Source organism: Sus scrofa, chromosome 7 (genome assembly GCF_054392235.1).
Source record: "Sus scrofa isolate SSC_HxYL_T2T_F1_AM1 chromosome 7, Sscrofa_HxYL_maternal_Yorkshire_Landrace_v2.0, whole genome shotgun sequence".
NCBI lineage: Eukaryota > Metazoa > Chordata > Mammalia > Artiodactyla > Suidae > Sus > Sus scrofa.
The window spans coordinates 12,586,698-12,604,793 of NC_139389.1; the positions used below are offsets into that span (position 1 = coordinate 12,586,698).

Below are 18,096 nucleotides of genomic sequence, written 5' to 3' on the forward strand. Positions count from 1 at the left end.
GGAACTTCCATATGCTGCAGGTGCGGTCCTTTTTAGGCCCTATGGATATCCATTCAATCAAAAAGACTGAAGGCATATCCATAGGGTTTTTCTTAACTGTGGAAATCCATGCAAATCCCAATAGCTGTGTTGGGGCTTGGATGGGTTGGCCTGGGGAGTGGGAAGGACAACTAGACTGAAGAACGGCACTTGTCAAAGAAAGGAAAAAGCATTTGAGTAAAACATATGGCAGCAGTTTGAACCCCAGAATAAAGCAATTGACTCGGGAGAAAAAATATAGAGAAAAAGGGTCCCTCAATGATAGTAAACCCAAAGCCAAAAAAGTAGCCTTATCAAACCATGGTGAAGGTCACAGGAGATAAAATAAATCTCTAAGTGGATTTTACCATTTAAGAGACCACTGAGAGCATCCGGAAATGGAAGGAGGAAGGGTACCCAAGCCCACAAACCAGTTGAATGGAAGATACCAAAATACTAAAGAGGCTGAGAGGTGACAACTGGAGAGACTATTATTTTGATCCCGAACTTAAAGCTGTTTACAGTCAACTAAATAAGGTGAAGTGTGCTTGTGCACAGAAGGGAGAATTCATGGTATAAATAATCCCACTCTCTAACGTGAACGATGGTGGCCAAGGTAAGAACAGGGAAGCCAATGTTGAAGGAAAAGGTACATGTGTTCTGGCGAAGCCACCACCTCTATTCTTCCTTTTGGGTGGTGGCTCCAAAAAGAATACACCATGAGCCATCCCCTCTTTTAAAAGGTTTGCCTAGCCATAAAGTAAGACACTCCTCTCCGAGTTTGTTAAAATACAGAGTGTCAATAGCATGCATTTCTCTCATCCCTTGAACTGAGAGGTCAATGGCTGCATGATTTGCACTGGCCCTGGCAGTTGTGCATCCATCCAGCCAAGCCAGGTTTCGCACTTGCACCTTCTTCATTTCCCAATCCAGTCCTGCTGTCAATTATGACCCTCTCACTGCCAGCCCCTGATGAGTCTCTGGTTCTTTCTGCCTATGCCTTCCAGATCAACAGGTCCTTCTCCATCGATCTCTCCACTCTCTGATTTCAGACGCACGCTAAGCCTCCTTTTAGAATGAGCCAGATCAGCGCCCCTCTTCACCCAAGTCAGATTACTGCTGTATCTCCCTTAGGAATGCAAACTCCATCAGGGCAGGCCTCAGTCTACCATGGTCCAGTCCATAATCTCCAGTGCTTAGAACTGTGCTAGTACCTAGTAGCCCCCAAAGAGACTGCCGAATGAATAAATGAGGGATAAATGACTAAAAGAGAGCAGCATTTAAAGACACCATCTTAGGGAGTTCCCACTGTGGCCCAGCAGGTTAAGGTCCTGACTAGTGTCTATGGGGACATGGATCTGATCCCTGGCCTTGCTGAATGGGTTAAGGATCTGGCATTGCTGTGGGCTGTGGTGTAGGTCACAGATGCGGCTTGGATCTGACGTGGCTGTGGCTGTGGCACAGGTCTGCAGCTGCAGCTCCGATTTGAGCCTGCGCCAGGGAACTTCCATATGCCGCAAGGGCGGCCCTAAAAAGACCAAAAAATAAATAAAAAAATAAAAAGACATCGTCTTAGTTTCTTCCATTTCAAGACCTGTGCTCTTGCTCTATACTGCCAAAGCGCAAAGACACACCAAAGATCCCGCAGGACTCTGGAAATTGAGTTTCAACAATGATTTGGCCTGGTCCTGCAGAGCAATTTTCCAAATGATTGCAAAAATGGCTTGGCTCATGGTGACAGCCCCAAACTGCTGTCACATAGGGTTAACTATTCCCCACTCTTCGGCCTCCCTGCAGAAATTCATCCTGGTAAGTCCCTAATAATCAACACGCCTGCCTTTCTGTGCACCAGCCAGGAATGCGGAGCAACAGAACTGCTTCCTCCTCTGTGTCTGAGTCCCTTTTGATTCTGCGGTTGGGGAGGAATCGAAGTGCTACCCAAATTCCAGATGTTCCATATGGTACTGTTATCACCATCCTCACCAAGGAGAGGCTCGGCCTTTCTCCTGCCACTCACTGGGGGCTGGCAGGACACAACTCTTTCCCTGCACTGTATTTGCTGACACCTTTGCTGTCCTTTCTCCCTTTATGAACTTAGTAGTTTTGTTCAAATGATAGATGTATGTGCATAAATACAAGTCTCCTTTTCTTCTTCGTCTTCCTCCTCATTCATAGGAGAGTAATTTCTGGCCCATTCAAGAGGAATTCTTAAGCAAAACCATCTTAATTAGGAATTCAGATGTTCCTCTTTTACTGAAAAAAGTACAAAGCTGTTCAAATTAGACTGGAAATTTGGGCCAAAACAAATGCACACAGACAAGATTTGCAGAGCCTCTGGTGAAAAGCATTAACCGAAGTCAGACAAGCACTGGGTTTGTCTCCTTAATGCCAGGTCATGCTCAGAGGCTTTTTCCTTCTGTTTCAACCTTATGATGTGGCTTAAGGGTGAAGGACTCACACCTCACAGTTTTTCCTTTGGTGCTTAAGTAGGATCAAGTACAGATTTCCTAAGAGGTGGGGGGTCTCTGATTCTAACTTCTCTTGCATGTATTTAATGAGAGGAGAATAAGATGAGCCTAGTAGGGCAGCTCATACTTGGAGATGGACGGTTAGACATTCAGGGCGGCTCCAAGAGGCCAGGAAGCTGGCTTGACCCAGGCACTCGCTATAGCTCAGGAGCAAGGCAGCCCGGGACTGGGAGAAGGCTCTGCTCTCATACAAGGGCTGCATCAAGGGCCCCACTGGTCAGGCAGCATAGACATCATCAACTTCACAGCTCTCTGACTTGCAGACCTCCCGTTTCTCCAGGACTGGGATTACACTGTTAATTCGAATGAAAGCCATGCAGAAATATATCGCACCTTCTCTGGATCCCAAAGGGGGAGGAAACGAAGGAAGAAGGAGAAAAAGCAATTTTATAAGAATGGGATTACACCACGGTTGGTGTTATAATTTGCTTTTTGCTTGGATCATAACCATTTTCTCCTATCATTAAATATTCTCTTGAAATAGGATTTTTAATGATTTCACATAAAGTTGCTTGCAACGACACCCTGCAAGATGGGGGTATTATCTAAATTTGATCAACGTGTAGACACCGAGCTGTAAAAAGTAACCTGCCCAAGGTCACACCTCAAGAAAAGAAGAGCTGGAATTGGAGCCCAGGCAGCCTGGAGCCTGCAGTCTTATCCACTGTGATCGGTAGCCTGTGAATCCTATGGCGATGCCATAATCGTATTTCATCAGACTCCCAGTGTTGGATGGTATATGTATGTGCATAGACATACACACACGTATATGCAAGTATAGTTATATGCACACACATAAATTATGTGTGTGCACCCATCCACATATTAAGTAGTGAGCAGTGCTACTTCAGGCCCATGTTTAATGATGGCTATTTATTAAATTTTTTATTCTTTTTATTCTTATTAAAAATGGAAAAATTAAGTTGTCTTCCATTGAAAAAGCATCCAGCGATCTCATGCGTGTCTATGCATACTTGACCAAAACAAGGGGAAAAAAACCTAAAATTCTCCAGGATCCTTCCACGCCTTTTGATTTGGTATTATTTCTCAAATGTCAGCTATTGGTAAGTTTCAAGCATGCTACTGTCTACAGAGGAAAGGTTCTTCAAAAGAGTGTTATTTACCAATAAGTGGTTCCCTCTCACCACCACGCCCCACAAAAAAACCCAACACATGGAGACACCACTTCTCATTATGAATTGGCAAAGACTCTTTTCGTTTCTAAAATCCTCAGCACCAGCAAAATTGTATGGAAGTAGGTCTCTCATACACTGAGCCTCTGGAAATATAAACTGGTATGACTTTATTGGAAAGTAATTTGGCAACAAGTATCAAGAGTCTTAAGACTTGAAAACTTAAATGCAACAACGTACTGCTAAGGAACTCTACCAAGGAAGCCATGGCAACTAACACGAAGCCATAAGAACAGTTTGGGTAGTATAAAAGAAAAAATAAATAAATAAAAATAGAAGAGACTTAAAGTCCAACTAGAGAGCATCAATTAAGTGTATTTTAGGATATGTATTCAATGGTATAGTATATAATCCTCAAAAATCAAGTTGTAGATAAATAACTGTGCTATGAACAAGTAAATATTCATTGTTGCACTGTTTAGAAGAACAAAAAGGTTGAGAGCTAACATACGCTGTATTGTTTCCGACCATCGGACACGATTTATAAACACAATCATCAGAATTATCATTTTCTTATCAATGCCTTGTCATTCTCATCGTCAGTGATTTCACAAAAAAGAAAGGGTTCCATTTTTATAAAGAGACAGAAAGAATACACAGATGGAGAAGACATGAATCTAAAGATATAGGGGTGTGTGTGTGTGTGTGTGTGTGTGTGTGTGTGTGTGTAGGAATAAATATGTATACCTCCCCACCAGGATCTTGGTGATTTTACGATTAAATGATAGTTACTGCTGGGGAAGGATTTCGGAGATATTTACCTGCACCACGTGCTTTCATCACAATGGAGAATCCCAAGCAGTTGGTTCCTTCCCAGCAGATCTTTTTCGCACAGATTTTGCTTGAGCAGAAAGGGAGGCAGTGGAGAAACTCAATGTAAAATGCCTAGACCTGTAATTAGAAAAACAATATTCCCACTGAGTTAGGCAGTTTTCTGTGGTCTCCATTCACATGAGCTGAATTCTCAGAAAAGAGAAACGCATTTGCATAATCTCCCCCCCACCCCCTCTCATACACACACGCACACACACAGGTCTTAATTCAGAAGGTCAAAACCTCAGCAAGCCGACACATAGCAAGTAAGTCCTCATCTCTGCAGATGAGAGGGCTCTGCCCAGCGCTTACTGTTCCCATCCCAGCTCCTGACCTTAGGCACGACACCAGCAAAATGATCCCATCCCTCCCCCTCCTTCTCTGCCTAACGATCCCCAAACTTCCGAGGAATGAAAACCAGTTGGTTCCTCTCCAGAAAGTGTCAGAAGCATTACTGAAGCTGATGCTCTCTAAGGCTCCTTCTAACCACGGAGACAAGCAAGATCATCCCATGCATTTACCATCACTGCCTGACTTTCACTTTCGAAACCTTCTGTCCTCTCTGTTGATGACGCAGGTGAAACATGGTGTCAGTGATACTCAAGGTCATTGTGGACATTTATTGAACACAGACAACGTTTCTGGCACGGGCCGAACACTCTGCATACGATACCCGACTCCATCGTACCTTGTGAGGCAGCCAATCAGCGTTATGACCTCTGTTATTGACAAGAGAACAGGGCACTTGTGTGGCCAGTGGATATTAAAGGCAGTATTTAAGCCACTGTATTTCACAGAAACCACGCTCATAATTCCGGTGCTATATCATCTCTCCAAAACTGACTTATTGACCTTCTTGTACTCTTACAGAAAAGTTAAATAGGAAATCAACGTCAACTTATTTCTCCCTAGAGTTGACATGTCACCTAAGTCTTCGCATGACTCAAGTCTTTTGGGATCGGACTGTCCTTTGATTTGAGTTCCCAAGCTAAATTAAAATCAACATGTTCAGGAGTTCCCATTGTGGCAAAGTGGTTAACGAATACGACTAGGAACCATGAGGTTGCAGGTTCGGTCCCTGCCCTTGCTCAGTGGGTTAAGGATCCGGCGTTGCCCTGAGCTGTGGTGTAGGTTGCAGACGTGGCTTGGATCCCACGTTGCTGTGGCTCTGGCGTAGGCCAGCGGCTACAGCTCCGATTAGACCCCTAGCCTGGGAACCTCCATATGCCACGGAAGCGGCCCAAAGAAATAGCAAAAAGACCAAAAAAAAAAAGCAAACAAAACAAAACAAAAATCAACATGTTCACATCTCCATCAGGAGTAAGTTTATAGTTATTTCAGCAAATGAAAAATGCCAATTGATCCCAAATCCAGATGCCAAAGCACCAAGGAAAAAGACCTAAAATCCAAATTCTCCCCACATGAATACATTTTATTGGAAAGAAGGTAGATGAGAAAATCAAGAGCCACAGGTGAATCTCTAAGTTAAACCACGGAAGTCAAGAGAGGAATTTCTATATATTTATAATATGTCTATGGTGACAAAGATACTTAAACATTTTAATCTAGTTATAAATTCCACCTGCTATGGGTCTTAGGATGACTGCTACACAAAACAGACTAGAGTGTTATCAAGAAACCAGCAGAGTTATTTGCGGATCACATAGTCATTTGTTTGTCATACCTGTGTATATAACGTAGTTATTTATTTGCACAATTCTGGTTAAGCCTCTGTGCCTCTGAACACACCATTTCCTCTGAATTGCATGCCCTTTCCCCTCCCTGCCAACAGAAATGCCTACTCATTCTCCACGGCCAACCTCCAATCTCGACTTCCTCCGCCTCCTGTGAAAGTTTTCTGGAAATCCAAGCAGAGTGGATCCTGCGGACTCTCCTGTGTTTCCCTAGCTCAGCAATGGCACGAACGTCATCCTGACAGCTTCCTTTTCCAAATGACGCCCGGAACCCAACCATCCAGCCATTGATTCTGCCACCAGCACACACCTCTCTTTCTCTCCTGACCATCACCTCCACTCTAGGCTGCCCACCCTCACGACTCATCTGGACTATTCCGTTGGCCTCTCAATTGCTTCCACCCTCTGCCACCCTACACCCTGTCCTCAGGGCCTGCCTACAGCAGTGGCTTTCTACTGAGCTTGGATTCTCACCACAACTCCCAGGGCCCAGTCCTTGCATTTCCCAGGCTGTGTACAGTGTTTCTGGTTTACCTTTAATTCCTGAGAAGTACCATGCTCTCCTAGGCCTCAGGGCCTTTGCACATGATCCGCCCCCCCCCCTTGCTGAGACTTCTCAAATCATCCACCTTCTTCAACCAATGATTTTGTATTCTTCCCTCTTTCAGCTCAATCCTCTTTTCCTTGGCCAGCTCACTAGCCCCTACTTCATAGACTCCCTCTCTCCCCTGTTATACAGATCACCTTTGTAATGGTACCTTTGTTGTTATTGCTAGATTAATTGATGAATGCTTCTTTCCCTAGCTAAGAAGTAAGCCTCCAGGAAGGCAGAGATGTGTTAGTTCTTGCCCGTGCTTTTATCTTCAGTGTCTGACACAATGCTGGGCATGTTATAGGCACTCACTAAGCATCTGCTGAGTGAATAAATGAGAAAAGGAGGAAGGGAGGGGAGAAGGACATCCCTTATTATAACTTAAGGAGTGTTGAATTAATCTGCTGATGGCTTTTCAACACACACACACATAAGGTCTGCCCTCCTTTGAACAGCAGGCCATGCTCCTTGTGATCTGACCCCAGCCGTCAGTGACCCTCCTCCAGCCACACTTGACCCTCGGCCCCTCTGAATCTCTTTGACCAAGCCTGCCTGGCTCTGCCTCCTGTCCACACCCTGGTCTGTTCTGTTCCCTCGGCACAATTCCCTCTGATCATCTTTTCAAACTCAGACTCACTCTTCAGGTGTTGGAGCTCTGGCTGATTTTCTGTGAAGACCTGTCTAATATCTTCTGGGAAGCTGAGGGCCTCTTTCCCCATTTTTTTCTACAATCCTCTACCTAATCCTGTTAAAGTCATGAGCATATGCTCTTGGACTTGTGTCTTAGTGACAAGTTCATCTCTCCCACTGAACTCTCCAAGTTCATTGTTAAGTCCCTTACAGGCAAGACGGGGTGGGTATACCTGATCTCACTATCTCCAGAGTTTAGCACAGCAGCCTGACACATAGTCAATACATAAATTTTTGCTGAATGAATAAGAGAGGATTTACATTTATGTGTATATATATGTGTGTGTATAGATATGTATGTAATGTGTATAAAGCTCCAGAGTTTACATATTTGATAAAATATATTATCAATGTAGTATATTTAAATTACTAGGAGCTCCCATCGTGGCTCAGCAGAAATGAATCTGGCTGGTATCCATGAGGATGCATGTTCGATCCCTGGCCTCAATCAGTGGGTTAAAGATCCGGTGTTCCCGTGAGCTGTGGCGTAGGTCGGCGGTTGCAGCTCCAATTCGACCCCTAGCCTGGGAACCTCCATATGTTGCAGGTGCAGCCCTAAAAAGACAAAAAAAAAAAAATTACTAATAAGTGTTGTGAGGCCTCATGGTTACAAACTCATCTGGAAAATGGGCATAATGCCACCCACCTCGCCAAGTAGTTGGGAAAATGAAATAATACACATAAGTAGAACATGGAGCTCAGCCTACTGGAAGCACTCTCTAAACATCATCGTTAGGGCAACCAAGTTGAATTTGTAATTCATGCTTCAAATTTAACAGTTTTATTTGCCAACACTTTTTCCTATTAAAACTTCAATTAAAATTAGCACTGGCATCGCTGTAAGGCCCTAAGAGAGGTCATCCGAGAGGCCCTCATCAAACTAAGGAGAAAGGAGAGCTTTATTCACTACAGCTGATGGGCAAATTATTGTTTCAAATAATCTGCAATACATGTGTAGAGGCACAGACGCTTCAATGGAAAAGAAGTAACTCTGTGCAAAAAATTATCTATAAAGTCTAAATGAGAGAAACAACAAATATTATCACTGAAGTGCTCTAAATATTTAGCAGAAATAATTAGAAACGCTTACGGTGGATTATTTCTTTTGCTAAAAAAACAAGACAGTAATACATATTCATCCGTTTCTTTTAATTACTGGACACACTTTATAAATATTATGTATTTGTCTAATGAATATGCCATAAAACATGCGAATTAATAGCAAACACATCCCATGTGTTGTCTATTAGATGCTATTCTGATTTAGAATTGCTAAAATTTAATAGACTATGCAAAGAGGGGAAAAGCAGCAAGACAATTTTGCATCAGTTTTTTGGGAAAAAATAATTTAATAATGAATTATTTACAATATAAAACCAGGACACAGTAAAGCAGCATGTACTGGTAATGTTTTCTTTTGCAAAACTTGTAATTTAGTCTTACGTTGCTCTTTCTTTTGCATGGCTGATTTAAATAACAAATCCTAAAGTATTTTATATACTAGGCATTACTGAAATAGAAGTACTACCATTGCTGTATTTGGAGAGTTCTATCCTCAATTCTTTCTCAGATTCTTTCCACTTACAGGTTATTACAAGATATTGACTATAGTTCCCTGTGCTCTACAGTAAGTCTTTATCTTTTTCTATATAGTAGTGTGTACCTGTTAATCCCAAACTCGTAATTCATCAAAATTTATCTAAACACCAAATTATCTAAATTTAGTTAAATGTAAACAGCTGCACGTGCAGCATGTGGAAATTCCCAGGCCAGGGGTCCTATTGGAGCTGCAGCTGAGGCCCTTGCCACAGCCACGGCCCAACACTGGATTGGAGCTGCATCTGTGAACTTCGCCACAGTTTATAGCAACGCTGGATCCCTAACCCACTGAGTCTGGCCAAGGATTCAACGTTCACTTCTTAACTTTTAAACTGAATTAGAATTCTATGCATTGGCTGTAACGATATTGTTCTCTGCAACGCAATTAAGATGAAAAGGTAAGGCAAACAAATTTAGCAAAAAAAAAAAAAAAAGTCTTAATTTACTTAGATAATTTTTATCTGAATTTCCTATTAATTTCATTGCTGTGATGCTTGCATTTGTGTCATAAAATCTGGTGAATTCTTAGAAATGTATAAAGCAAAATTCGTTTCTATTTATGCTGGTTCCTCAACTGGGAACGCGCTTCCTCTCATTCACATGTTAGTCTCCCTTTAAGATTCAGCTCAGCTGTCACCTCCTCTGTGACTTGCTTCCACATATACTGTATTTGTCCTGACATGTGATGAATGATCCATCTTCCCTTCTAGACTGGGAGATCCTTAGAATCACTGACCAGGTCCCTGCATTTGTCATGACAACCTGCAGATGTCTTTGAGCCTCAATATTCTCGGTAAAGACTGGTTTGATGGGTCAGTGAACGCACACACGTGGATACTCGTAAGACTACAGTGAAAATGGTGCTGAGAGTCTTCCAAGGTTAAAGGTTAAAGAAAAAAAAATCCATTTTTAGTGAAATGAAACTCTTAGCATTTTCACTTCCAGATGCATCAGCATTACATAAAAGATGTTGAAACTATTTTAGAAAATAGACATTCTGCACATTTTCCTGTCTGAGCATTAGTCTGAAAAATACCAAGCGGCACAGGGGCCTCTGGGTGTTCTCAGGACAACTGTTCAGCTGGGTGTTGACTCCACACACTCGTTTAGTGGAAATTCAGAGTAAGACGCAACCTGCACCACGCGGCGTGTCACACGTGTGACCCCACGCATCTGGGTTTGAATAAGTGGACGACTCCCTGGAGAGGTCGCCCCCTGCATCCCCCAGCACTGGCCAGCCCTTCGGCAATAATGCATCTTAGCAGGAGAGAACTTTAGTACTCAGAAAAGCACCCCAGCAGTCCTGGCATACGTTTCCCACTTTTATTGTCATTTTTATTTCCACCTGGACCAGTTTCTCACATATCCGCTTTTAATTTTTTTTTAAGACTAATAAGCCTTGGAGCCTGGGACAATCTGCCTGGCTGCATCACCTCTGACGTCATCATCCTCATGCCAAATCCCACCTCACTCAAAAGACCATGTTCTGCTCAGAAAAGAGCAGGAGGCAGCAAAGAACCAAGTGTCTCATAAGAAGCTCTCCAAGCCGATCGTCCACATTGGAACTATTTGTCACTGCTGGGCCAATAAATAGGGATTTTCCAGGAGGTCACGCCAAGCCTGACTTCATGGGTTCTCTTTTCGCCATGGCCCTAGATTTTCTAGGCATCCAGCGGGAAGAGGAGGACAGAGGGCTCTGTGTCCCCAAACTCATCACTTTGGCATTGTCGTCAGCCTCACCTGTATCCCCAGCTACCCAAACAACCCCAGGGATTTCTGGGTTGGACCACATATTCTAGTCACTCCTGTGTGATGTCAAGACACCGGGGACTATAAAAAGAGACTATGATACGAAATAGGTAGAATGTGGGAGCAACACGGGAAAATTCTGGCTTTTGCTATCACCATAAAAATACTTATATTTTACAAACCTAATCATTACAACATGTCTCTAGTCACCACTGCTGTTTGATATTGATGAAGTTAAGAGATGAATCCTCAGAGTTCTCCTCACTAGGAAAACAATAATTTTTTTCTATTTTTCTTTTTTGTATCTATTTATATGGGACCTTGAAAGTTAACTACATATGTGGTAATCATTTCAGGATATATCAAGAGTCAAATCATTATGCTGGATATCCTAAACTGACATAGTACTGAATTTCAACTGTATTTCTTTCTTTCTTTTCCTTCTTTCCTTTTTTAAGGGTGGCACCTGCAGCATATGAAAGTTCCAGGCTAGGGGTTAAATTGCCACAGCCACAGCCACAGCGACAAGGGTTCTAAGCCATGTCTGTGACCTATACCACAGCTCACAGCAATGCCGGATCCTTAACCCACTGAGCGAGGCCAGGGATCATGGATACTAGCTGAGTTCATTAACTGCTGAGCCACAACGGGAACTCCTCAATTATATTTCAAAGCTGAAAAAAAAATTTAATCCAAAAAAAATGTATTTGTATCATGCAAAATTTGACACCTACAAAAGAATGCACATAATACATAGAGAATCCATGAAACCTAACAATAAAGAGTACCCATAAACCCATAGTCTTATGTAAGACATTACCAATATTGATGCATCAATCTATTTGCTGCTTCCCTAAGCTCTCTTCCAGGGTGACCACAATCCTGTTTTGCATGCATCATTCCCAAAAATAAACCACTTAATTTTGTGTGATTTTAAACATTATAAATAATCCTATCACATTGTATGTAGTCTTCTGTGGCTAATTTTTTAACACACTGTTGCTTCTAAGATTTAACTATGTTGCCAGTAGCTGTAGGCCATTCTTTTTCGTTGCTGTATAATATTCCCTTGTGTGAATTTTTCAGTGTTCTTCTGCTACTGGATTTTTGTAACTTTTAGTCTCTAGTTTTAGTTTTATTCATTTATTTTTACCAGAAATAGAGCTGTTTCCAGGAGAAACAATACCCATAAGTCAAGTTTCTCTGGGGCACTGCCTAGGAAGGTCACAAGGTTTATGAATATTCACTCTTACACAATACTGCTAAATTGTTGGGTCACAAGGTTTATGAATATTCACTCTTACACAATACTGCTAAATTGTTTTCCAAAATGGCTCTGCTGATCTACACTCCTACGAGCAGTGCACCCCAACATTTTTTAAACTATTAAGTTATTTTAAAATCAAGGGGATTTATGTGATCTAAAGCTGATGTTTTTACTTCATAGGCCCAAGTTACGAATATTCAAAATATACAAATAAACATCTTATACCTAACTTTCACATGAGTGAGTTTAAACTTTGTTCCTCACTAAATATAACAAATGATAACTAAGATACATTTATTTTTCTACCTGCAAATGGAGCATTAACTAATCACTTAGATTGGATGGAAGACAAATGATTTGAAGGCGCCACATGGTTTCATTTTCCAATCACTCAATTCTTAAGCAAGGTGGCCACCAAAGGTGTCAAAGAATGTTCTAGAATACAAAGGTTCCCAGGGACCACAACTGCCCACTTGGAATAGGAAGTCACGTACAAACTTAAACTACACAAAACTATGGCAAATTGAGAGAATTCTTCATTTCCTTCAATCTTACGAGAGAGAGGGAGATAACAAACAAATGAAGAAAGGCCTTATTAGTTTTTATTTTATTTTATTTTATTTATTTATTTTGTCTTTTTTGCCATTTCTTGGGCCACTCCCACGGCATATGGAGATTCCCAGGCTAGGGGTCCAGTTGGAGCCATAGCCACCAGCCTGTACCAGAGCCACAGCAACGCAGGATCCAAGCCACGTCTGCAACCTACATCACAGCTCATGGCAACGCCGGATCCTTAACCCACTGAGCAAGGCCAGGGATCGAACCCGCAACCTCATGATTCCCAGTTGGATTTGTTAACCACTGAGCCACAATGGGTACACGAGTTTTCATTTTAAAAGAGCAAAATAAAAAACAAAATCTCTGTAATTAGGTTTTGCCGGGCTTAGGCTTAGAGGAAAAGTCTTCTTCCCTCTCCATAAGACCAAGGTCAAAGCTGGGCACTCCTGAAACCTTGGTTGGCTCCAAATCTGAGATTCAAATCATCCACTTCTACATCTTTCCCCGTGTCTCTACAGACCTGGCTGGATTTGGGTGTAGATTTGGCAAGTTAAGGGCTCGAAGAGTGGCAGTGAACTTAACAAACCCCGTACTGGCATAATGGTAACAGTGGCAGGACACCACCACAGTAGACCCCGAAGTTAATCCGAAGAGGACCTAGTCAACCTTTGATCCACAGCAACAGGGACCTGGGTGACAGTTGGTGAAACATGGTCAGCTTTGGCTACTACTGTCAACAGTTTCAGCTTTCTCCCTCACGGCCATTTCTTACTGGTGGAAACCACTCTATGAATTTTAAACTGTCTTGACCATGTTTTTGCAGCCTTTCTCCATGCTGGTCTCTTTCTTACTGGTTAATCCCAACAAGCAGGGAGATGTGTGAGATGCAGACAGTGAGGGAAGGAGGAGAACCCATCACCTATCCAGTGGGTGTCTCTGAGCAACCAGAGTTAATTAAAGGTAAAACCAACAAATAAATGTCACTAGTGCCTTAACCCACCTATTTGAGAATTTCTGTTGTCTATCAGTATCGTCTTACGCTCCTTCTTAGATTCTCACACTGATTTAATTAAGCACGGCCAACAGGTCTTACTTTAATCACACCCGTGATAACATCTCTTTTTCGGCCAGTGAGCTGGAGCCTAGCCAGGCAGTGTTAAGAAACAGCCTTTCCTTGGTCAAGCGAGCACTCCAACTCCCATTCATTTTCTCCTAAGAGATTGGTAAACACAATCTTGCTATTTTGTATCTGGTGCTGGAGGCTCACAAACAGGAAGGGATGAAAAATGTGCCTGTTTCAGGTGGAATTCCAGATTATCAGACAGCTTTCAAGATCAGCAAAAAATCCTGAAATCATCACATTTTACAGGATCCCTTTGTAACACTGTAAAGATCCTATTAAAACACTCATTTTCCACCACTACAAAAAGCTTTTTATTGAAAATGACTGTCTTCTGATGTCACGTTAAAAATGTGTCTGGCTTTCTATTCAGCGACTAGATTATCTTTTCAGGAGAATTATCGTACTTCGTTGTAAGTGCTTAATGAGGGACTAATTAGTCCTCCCCACATCCCTTTAAACTCCTCTGGGAAATGCAGTCACGCCCACCAGGTGGAGGAAGCATCAGATACTACAGTGGCACCATGGGCAGCTCTTTCGCAAGACCAAAAACGTGTGAGGACAAATCTTCATCAAGGGTTATGCTCGCCACTGTCACGCACAAAGTATGAAAAAAAGCTAAGCATTTACAGTAAGACTTTGCAAAGGCGCCATTCCGGCAAGCTGGACCACCCGACCATGCATTCCTCTAGGCTCTTCCTCTCTCATACTTTTGGCCACGTGGCCACCTTCCCGCTCTCTGAACGGCTGTCCTGTTGATGGGGGCGCACACCTCTAGGAGCAGGGCTAGAGAGCTGGACAGCCGGGCAGCTGCTCCAGCCTGCCTCCCTTTTCCTCCCCATCTGCACCCCAGCACCCTGGGGGGGAGAACCACCACTCTGACACACCCAGCCCACAGCGGCTCAAAATGCAAAACTGGGCAACAGTAATACACACGCATGAAAAATCTTTTAAGCGGTTTCTTGTATTTGCTTCCTTACGCAACTGCAGTGAATTATTGGCTATTAGCGTCTATTTAATAATCCAGATGAATAATCAGGTTGATTCATACTGTGTCTTATCTGTAACAAATTTGAAAATTCCAGTGGACCCTCCCCTAACCCCCAGTATACTTCTGAACCATACCCTCCTTCCTTCCTTGGAGGAGCTGTGTGTGCAAAGAATCGGGCATAATTTGAACACGGGTCTCAGTGAAACCATTATGGAAGGTAAATAAGAGCATCATACATGCGATGCCTCCCAAAGCCGAAGGAAATGATTTTGGAGTCATATCACTGATTAGATTCCTTCAGTACAGATAATTAAAAGCTGACTATAGAATAATACTAAACAGCAGGCACAACTTTTGGAAAATTTCTCCCCGGTATTAGCTATGCAAAAATATCGACTGAATGTTCAACGCTAATCAAATTCATCTCTTCTTAAGAGCAGAGCATAATAAATGGGTATTCTAAAAGGAATGCTTTGAACAGAATGCTTCACTATTGTCTGATTAGTCTAAATTTAAAACTCCAACAAAGGCAAGGATTATTCTTCTTGAGGTTCAAGATTCATGAGGATTTGGTAATGAAATTCCTTTAGGAGAGTGAATTTTTTTTAAAAGAGGCTATCTACAAGCTGCTAGTGTTTTATGTCTGTAGAGTGTTTTTAAATCAAAGTCACTGTTCATTCAATGATAACTGTTTGTTTGGATAAATGAATGAAAGAAAAGACCTCAAAATACTTTACAAGTTTAATCACTTCTAAGTTATGAATCAAGCAGCAACTTTCATCGCCCCCCAGCTCACAAGCTGAGAAGGGTTAAAAAGCAGCTCTCACCAAGCCCACCAAAGCCAGACCTGGAAACTGAAGCTACGTCCTTCAATTCTTAGAAAATGACCCAGCTGTTGGGCCTGTTGCTTAGTTGCCTCCCTGCAAACTCTCAATACAATTTGGAATGCATGTTATCTAGGCCAGGTAAGGTAGGATGAAGGAAGGATAAAAAAGCTGGGGGGGAGGAAATTATTACAGGAGGAAGGGAGGAAAGGAGGGAGGGTGGGCGAGAGGAAGGAAGGAAGGAGGGGGAAAAAAGGAAAACCCCCAACAAAATGCCAAAACTAAAAATAAAATGCTTGATATTCATATTAACGTCTCCACTCGCACAAGGCACCCACAGCAAGCTGCTCAGTCCTAGAACGGATGTGACACCAAGAGTGAGAAAAAACAAGCTTGCAGGATCCCGGATGAGAGGTGGAACCCAGAGTTTCCCCAGGAGTCTTCGAGTTTATTCTTCCAGGAACATGGCTAACACCCCTCTTTTTCTGTTCTGACCTTCTAACAGGATGCAGTCCACGAGCCAGCTAGACATGTAAAATCTATTTGTTTCAATAACTCAGAGGAGAAAGAGAACTAGAAGGTTTTTTGCAAGCGGAATCTATTTGGCAAGCGGAATCTGTTTCTATGAGAAAATTCTCCTGCATCTCCGAGCGAGGGGTCTCAAAGCGTCACCCTTCAAGTTCTCAAAATGCACGCCAAGGGGATGGATCTCACCCCCATGCTAAGCTAGCCTTTGTGAGCTAAAGCATAAACGGCAAAGCACATGCCAATATAATATCTATTTTTCTGATCCCAGAGGAAGGTGAAGCAGAGCTGTCCAGACTCCAATCATCAAGTAGGTAAAGTCTGTCACCGGATCCTTCCCCTTTTGTCCCCTAAGGTGCCTGCTCTTAAGCCCCAGGGATTTCTGCTGTGTACGTCTTTGTCGTTTCCGCTCTTACTCTATCAATATTAATACCAGTGAGATACACTGTTTTAATATGAATGCATGGGGTTCATGGCTTTCCCTCCTAAAAAAATATTCGCTTAAACCTTCAACTGTTAAATTGAGGAATCCAAAGCTTTAGATGCCTTTACATTCCAGCATCAGCGGGCAGCCAACCTGCTGAATGGGGAGGCAGGGTAGGGTAACTCCCCTGTTTTTAAAAGCTTATTTTTCTTCATGTTGGGGCCTGCCGTAAAGATAGAAATCCGTTGAAATCGCAGGTTGGGTTCATACTCCACTATGACCACGGGCAAAACCTCTAACTGAGCCTCGGTGATTCATGTCTAGAGCAGGAAGTACGGTCAGAGAGGATAAGGTTATAATAATTACGAGACAATGAATATAAAAGGGCTGGCACACTGCTATCTTAAATATCAGAAAGGACACTGTGGTTCCCAAGGGTAGTGAAATGCAGCCCCAGGTTGAGGAGCCACACCCGCTAAGGGCCGGCATCACTGGGAACTTAAAAGTCACTGGGAACTGGAAGAGCCAGGTTCTCACCAGTTTCTCAAAGCTTGTGTGGCCTCGGGCCATGGAGCCAGGCGCCCCCTACAGGCAGGCTGGGGATAGTCCTTCTCTGGTACTGTTCTTTTCTCAGCATCCCTGCTCCTCTCCTCTCCTTCCCCCTCCCCCTGATCCAGGAAGCCCAGAGATATCACAGGCCACTCCTCACAGTGCCACCTCCCCTTCCCAGCCCCACCCTCCATCCTGCAGCAGGGCAGACCTGACATAGGCACTGGGAAACCCCAAAATTTGTGTGTTTGGCTTTATTGCAATATTCATTCTATTGTGGCAATCTGGGACCAGCCGAACCAGCAGGATCTCCGTGGTCTGCCTGTGATGGATTTTTCACGGGGAAACCTCCAACAGCCTTGACTTCGCACAGCCTTGAGCCCCTGGCAGCCAGAGGCTAATTTAAAACAAATTTCCAGTAAGGAGAGGCACATTTTGAAATGAGCAGATGACCTACTGGAGAGAGAGAGAGAGCCCGGCCCCACCGTAACTAAGGGGAGGAGGGGTTGCAAAGCCCTAGGTTTGGCTCAGGCTCCTTTTGGAGGTCTGGGCAGAATTTGACAAATCAAATATTCACATTTTGGCAAGGTTTGGAGAGGCAGGCGAGAGCAAAACCACAACAGAACGGGAGGCTCCAACCAGAAGCCAGGCAGGCATGGCGTGCCAGGCAGAGTGAAGGGGAAGAAGCAACCGGACTGGGGTAGACAGCAGGGTGGGAAGGGCACCACGGGGTGGGATTCATGGAAGGCAATGAAGGGGACCGCCTGCTAGCAGCACCCCAGGAGATCTCAGAACAGTGGCATGAGGGACGCGGGCTTGGGTCCCCATTGGTCCCTGTGTCTCTGCTAGGATTTTCCAGCTCAGCCTCTGCAGGCACAGTCTCCTCTGGAAGCACCAGGACCTGGTGGGAAGGGCCACGGAAGCCGAATCCACAAACCAGGAGTCCCCGGGTCTGGTTGTCT

At 43.4% G+C, this 18,096-nt stretch overlaps 1 protein-coding gene across 1 annotated transcript in view; it reads right to left on the reverse strand.

Moving 5' to 3' along the window:
* ATXN1 (ataxin 1) overlaps window positions 1–18,096 on the reverse strand; it is a 417,087-nt gene that overhangs the window by 254,603 nt on the left and 144,388 nt on the right. Inside the window, exon 4 of the mRNA XM_021099771.2 lies at window positions 4,501–4,630. The gene's annotated coding sequence lies outside the window, so the exon portion shown is untranslated. The remainder of the gene's footprint in view (window positions 1–4,500; window positions 4,631–18,096) is intronic.